Here is a 7297-nt window from a genome sequence, read left to right as displayed (position 1 = left end):
ACAGACCTGTACCTCTGAAACAAATAATACATTATATGTTTAAAAAAAAAAAAGAAGATAGCAGGAAGGGAAAAATGAAGGGGGGGAAATCGGAGGGGGAGACGAACCATGAGAGACTATGGACTATGAGAAACAAACTGAAGGTTCTAGAGGGGAGGGGGGAGGGGGATGGGCTAGCCTGGTGATGGGTATTAAAGAGGGCACATACTGAATGGAGCACTGGGTGTTATACACAAACAACGAATCATGGAACACTACATCAAAAACTAATGATGTATGGTGATTAACATAACATAATAAAAAAAAGAAATGTAAAAAAAGATAAAAATAATAAAAGTATGCATAGTCCCATTTTGTTAAAACATAAACATATATATTTACATTGATACTTACATTTATATTTATATTACTTAGATCTTCCAAAATGTTAACAGTGGATATCTCTGGTTGTGAAATTATGACAGATCTTTATTTTGTTATCTCATCTGTATATTCTAATCTTTTCACAATAAAATGCATAAATTATATAATAAAAACAGAAATTTATAAAAAATTAGTACTATATTGAATTTTAAGATTTTATTGACAAGATAAATCATCACAATCAAGTTCCATATTTATCCACTGGTTCACTTGGAAGCTAATAAAGTTAAGAAATGTCTTAACAAACCAATCCAAAATATAATGCTTCCAGAGTTCTTGGTAATATGGTTTAGATTTTTCAGCCCTTCTCATTTAGTCTACAGCTGAATTTCTTTTTTGCTATCAATTCCTGCTTCCAGAAGTCCCCTTTTCCTCTTTTCAAATACGTTATTTGTAAATTTGCTAAAGTCATTTGAAAAGTAGAGTGATTCTTTCTTGCGACCTTGAAGTGTCAAGTCTGCATTTTTTGAACACAGATTTTGTGACATCTGTTTGCACACTGTATTTACTATAATAGTTAAGAGTATGTTTAGGCTTTGGAATGTAGTTCAACTTCTAGCTTCACGGCAACTAGCTATGTGACCCTGGACAAACTACTCAACTTTTCTGAGCCTCAGTTTTCTCATCTGTAGATAGGGAGAACAGTAACAACTGTATATGTTTGTTATGAAGACTAAATAAGACAATGAGGTAAGGTGTTCCGCAGAGTTCAAAACAATAGCTAGTACCCAATAAGAAGAGGTATATTATTTATGTTACTATTTTTGTTTACTTCTTCATTCTCAATTATTTTCCAGGTTTATAGGCTTCCATACAATTGAGTTCTAGGGAAGCAAAATATTTCTATGTGTAAGCAACTAGTTACAGAAATGAGTCACCTAAAAGCCAAATCAGGTTAATCTCATCCTTAGAAGTAGAAAAAAAATGTATTAAACTTGTTAAAGAGTTAGCAGTTTACAGCACATCTAATGTCCAGTAAATTAAACACAAGACTAAGACTAACATTGAATCACTAACTATAGATCTGATGAAACCATGTTTATGGCAACTTGTTCTTCAATATACTTATGTCAGTTACTTTAGAGGCCACAAGATTGGAGCTCATGCGATAAGACTAGCTCTTCCCCCCTGCTCTGGGATGCTTCGAGAGCCTTTAAACAGAGGAAATTTCCTTCATATATATATTTATTGGCCATCACTGGAATAAATAATAGCAACCCAGATAGAGTACTTTTACTAAAATACAAGTGAACCATAAAGGTTCTTATCAGAAATAAAGTTTGGTGGCAATGGTTGCCTCGATAGTGGTCTTACAAAGATGTTGTCAAGTAGCTCTGGTCAGTAATACATTACAGGTCAGAAAACTATTTCCAAAGCAAATAAAAAGTCTTCAAGTATATTTCTAAGAAAAAAAGCAATAGATGTATATTATAGAGAAGTTGGCAAAAACTAAGAACTATAGATGAGAGAATAAAAATTATCCATAATTCACCACCAAAAGATAAACACTATTAAAACATTTTGATGCATTTTCCTCCTTTTTTGCTTATTATCTTTATATTTATACATTTATATATAAAATCATGCTGTTATAAGCATTTGTATCCTGCTTCTTTTTTGACTTATTATAATGTAAGCATTTTATAGAGCATTAAAATTCTTTGTAAACATCGTTTTTAATAGCTGCATAAATGTTCCATTGTAAAGATATACCATAATTTACCTAACTGTTTCCTCATTGTTGGACATTTAGGCTGTTCCTTTTTTTTTTTTTTTTTTTTTGCTAACACACAGAAATTTTAAAGATGATTTTCAAGAGAAAACAAGTTTATTTTGTAGGCAAATGAAGTACACAATGAAACAAACAGTGATGATATGTTAGTGTAAATAGGTTCACTGGTAGCCTCAGGTTCAATCAGAATAGGCATTTATCTTTCCTTCAAGCAATAATTCATTTTAATTCAGACTTTCCATTCCTAGCTGCTTCCTCACAAACATGTTTTCCATCTCACACAATTGCAAAGAGTCAACCATAAAGCTCACTTTTTGACAGGTGGCATTTAATTTGTCTGTAGGTCAAAAGCCCTACTATCTCTTGTTGCCACACTGAACAGAGAGGAAGGAAACCTCACTTACAATCTTGCCCATGTGTAACCCTCCTCCTTTGTGAGAATATTTAGCTCTTCTTCAAGCTCAATTCTTGGCTCTTGGCTTGTCTGTCAGATGCAAAAGTGTCTTCCTTGGGCTTCTGGGTACTTTAGAATTAACTTTTCTTCCCAGGCCCTTAGGCTCCCTTGAAGTGTCTGTCTCCATGGGGACCAGAAAGCCATATCAAGGGACTCCACCCCCCCCCTTAAGAGGATCCCTATTTCTTTCAGAATAGGCCTCTTTCCTGCTATGCTAGAAAGTCATGCCAGAAATATAAATGCCCCACCTATGCCTCCAGATGAAGAGCTTAAACTTTGAGATAACTGAAGTAGTCACAGCAAGAAGCAAAGCCTTGGGGAGGCCATTAATAATGCAACATGCGGTCATGCAGATTGCATGTACAAAAGAGAATACTATAAGCATATTTAATATGAAATGCAAGAAATACAGCAGAGTGAGTTAGGAATTTGGGTTGATTCTCCTTGGAAACTAATCACTTACCACAGTCTAAACAGCTATAGATTGATCACAAATGCAATCTAAAAAATATAACAGCTTGTCGGGGTCAAATAGGGATTTCACAAAACAAAATAAAATTTATGAAAAATATGAAATAGGAAAGTTTGTGAATCAGAGGAGAGCAAAAGACTTCAAAGTCTACTTCTGTTAATATTGAATCTGGTACTAGCAGATCCAGTAGACTGATCCTAACCAGACTACTTTACCCTTCAAAAGACTAGCACACCCTCTGGAATTAAACATCATAAAAGGTAACCCAAGTAGGACCCAAGAAGTTTTATCCTTTCCTGCACAGAGAATGGAATTGGAATGAATAAAATATCTAAACTGTAAAAAATGGGTTTTCCTTCCTTTATCGGTATCCCTAAATAATATTTTTTTCAACATTGGAGGCATAGTACAATTTCAGTGTTTGGTGTTCAGATGAAATAATATAGAAAGCCCTTGCCATTCTGCCTGGCATGAAGTTCCTGTTCAAAGGATGTCAACTGATTCTTTTCTTCTATAAAGAAGAAATGGACTTAAGAGAATAACAACAGAACTTGTTTTCATGCATTACCCTTAGCGGATCATCTAATCTCTATTTTCTGGTCATTAGGATGGGAAGTTATACATATATAAATATTATACCTTCGACAAGGTGTGTCATAAAATGTTGGGATTTCAGTTTTAAAAAAGTCTACCAATGATACAGCTCTTTTGCTGTTTTTGTTTTTGGCAGGAGGACACGTGAAGCTAAACCTTCCTGGCTTTACACCAACCAACACCCAGAATTTATTTTTATTATTTTTTATTTAAATTCAATTAATTAACATATAATGTATTATTGGTTTCTGAGGTAGAGGTCAGTGATTCATCAATTTTAAATAATACCTAGTGCTTATTATGTCATGTTCCCTCCTTAATGTCTATCACCCAGTTACCCCATCTCCCTACCTACCCCAAACTCCAGCAACCCTCAGTTTGTTTCCTATGATTAAGTCTCTGAGCCAGTTGGGCGTCTGCCAGAGTCTTGGTATTGAGCCCTGGTCGGACTCCCTGCTCAGTGGTGAGTCTGCTTTTCCCTTTGCCTCTCCCCATCCCACCCCGCTCATGCTCTTTCTCTCTCTCTCTCTCTTTCAAATAAATACATAAAATCTTTTTTTTAAAAAAAGAGTCTCATAGTTTGTCTCCCTCTCTGATTTCATCTTGTTTTATTTTTTCCTCACTTCCCTATGATCCTCTGTTTTGTTTCTTAAATTCCACATATAAGTGAGATCGTATGATAGTTGTCTTTCTCTGATTGACTTATTTCACTTAGCATAATACCCTCTAGTTCCATCCATGTCATTGCAAATGACAACATCCGGAATTTAAACAAACAAAAATAAGTGGGCACTTCTTTGCTTAAAAGCAAACTTCATTTTATTTAAAAAAATCCATACAAATAAACAAATTTTTAGAAGTTTAAATAACCCTTTGAAATTCAGCATGTTCTCCAAATATCATATTTACAAATACAGGTTTAAAGTATTTGAACGCCTAGGGGCCAAATTGTTTTAGAGTTCAGAATTTTTCATATTTTAGAAAGGCAATATGATGGATATATGCCCAGAACTGTATCAAGAGTCACATCCTAATCAAATACATTAATACTTCTTCAGGGAAACAAGGATTTTCATATTGAATAAAATAAATAAAGTCCATAATTAAGCTCATGTCTGCTCAGTGAAGGTTATGCCACCAAATTAGTCTGTGACAAATAACAACAACAAAAAAGTACCTGCCAATGTTTAGAGATTTTTTAATTTCAGACTATGGATAAGGGATTATGAAACTATTTTTGTTATGACCACATACTATCAAGTAAACCCATCTACTGTGTAAATTTAAGAAGGATAAATAATTAAGAAATAAAAAGGGCAGCTTTATGCTACTATCATCTAGACAAAACACTGCCTCAAATAGAAAAAACTTTTATGAAAATTACAAGACAAAAAGAATTGGTGAAACCAAAGTATGTACCCTTTAAAATTGAACATGCAGTGTGGGCAAAGCCCAACAAAGACACTTCCAGAAATTGACAACCACACAAACATAGTTCACCTCACTCTTTGGGTTTATAAATGCACAGAAATCACATGGTAAAAAGAATACGTGAACACATGCTCCCAGTTATTACTGTTTCTGTATAACCCTACATCTTATTATTATTGTCAAATCTCAGGATTAAGAATAGATCCTTACCAGCCCAAATACCAAGTTATAGTAACATGATCTTGAGTATTCCTACTTTTTAATGCACTTTGATAGTGTAAGGTTTTGGGGTCATTTTGATGTTAGTCTTTTCCTTTTTCCATCTCAAGTTTTCCCATTAAAAAAACAAATATTTTCTCTCTAGCAGCAAATGAGAGGGCTTCATTATTATCAACCAGAAAGGGCTTAATATGAACTAGAGCCAAACAGAAAACTGTTGCCTTGGGCAGAAAGTTCCCTACATTTAAGTGCTAACTGTTAAATAATTGCATATAACAAGTCACATTAGGAACATATTTTAAGGCTGGTGGATCGTTGAAGCATACGTATCTTCTGAAATATATACCAAACTTTTAACAAATGAGAAACTAGAGATCAGAGAGGTTACACCCAGCTAATTTGTAGCACAGCCAGAACAAGAAACTCCCAATAGTTATAGTTTTGTTTGGATATATTTTTTACTGGGGTCAGGGGTACAATATAGGTGGCAAAGAAACATGGGTTGAAAGTAAGTTATCAATGACTAGCTTTATTTCAACAATTATTGGCTTCATACTTTGACCTCAATTAGAGTACAAGCTAGATATAGAATTAACACAGTCAACTAAATAAATGTTGGCAGAAAATGTTCAACAGGACCTTGGGAAACCCTAGGATTCAGATGAGGAAAAAAAGAGGAGGAGAGTTTTTTGGTGGGATTGAAATGAGGCAATGCAGCCACGTACCTGGGAGCACACTTAGCTACTACAAAGAATCTCTCAATTGTTCATTGAGACAAAAATATGTTTAGAACCTTTACAACCCTCACTAGGTCATTAGAGTAGACTATGGACCCCCTGGTCTCTTAAATTTTAATGAACCCGAGCCCTTTAAAGGTGGCATAGAGATCTTTAGCTGTGAAACAATTAAAATGTTAATGGGGTTTCTACTGTAAATAGATTTATGAAATAAGGAGAATGCTGACTGAGTTATTTCCTGGCCCTGACTTGTTACTGTCAATTGAATTCAAGCAAGATGTGCTTTCCAAGAGATGTAAGACATACCTTTTAATGGCTGCTGCCTACTGTGTTTCCTATTTCAAAATTCATTTCAGTATTGCTTATAACATGCCTAAAGCCCAATACAAATACTATTCTGTTATCATATAATTGGCCAGTGTGTATTGCTGTGTCTTGGGTTTCTACTTGTTTTATTTTACATGTGATATACCAGTACATTGAAAGGAAACTCATGTTCATTTTTGCTCATCCCGATTCAGAGAGAGTTCAAAAGTTCAAAAGATAAGAAGTGGTTCTCAGCATGAGTAAACCGTGAAATGCATTGGAAAATAAATTTTTGATGTCAAGATACATTCCCAGTTTATTCATGCTGAGAATAGTTGTTTTTTTTGAATCTTTTGAAGTTTATAAGCTAGAATAGCCAAAATTTAAATTCCACAATAAATAAAGAAGCAATATAATTTACTATTATTTTATTGTCACATACTTTTAACTATAAACAAAACCCTTCCTAGTGTAACAAAAATCTGGAAGTACTACAAATGAATATTAGTACTTTGAGCTCCAGAAAGGAAAATCATTCAAAATTAGGTTGCCTCTCTCCTGGTCAGAATCTACTATACTAAACCATGAAAATAATTTTCTTTTTCTTTTTTTTTTTCTGAGGTATAATGGCACAACAGTTTTAATACAACCACCAGTCTTCACAAAATAATTTTAATACTTTGTGCTTGGGCTGGCAGCATCTTGCACTGTGACATTCCTATACATACATAAGCATTTTATCCAAGTACAAATGTTAAAAGCAGAGTAACTTAAGCAATTGCCTATACAAAGGTAAACAGACATTGTAGGTTATTTTGCTTGAATCATTTTGCTGCATAGCAAATTGCAATTACATGTCAGTATAATGTTACTGATCTATAGAATACACTTTGAACTGTGAGGTATGGCAACTCCTTATGAGAGAGCTA

The sequence above is a fragment of the Zalophus californianus genome, chromosome 1, assembly GCF_009762305.2.
Source record: "Zalophus californianus isolate mZalCal1 chromosome 1, mZalCal1.pri.v2, whole genome shotgun sequence".
Lineage (NCBI taxonomy): Eukaryota > Metazoa > Chordata > Mammalia > Carnivora > Otariidae > Zalophus > Zalophus californianus.
Note: the sequence above shows the minus strand (reverse complement) of the source record.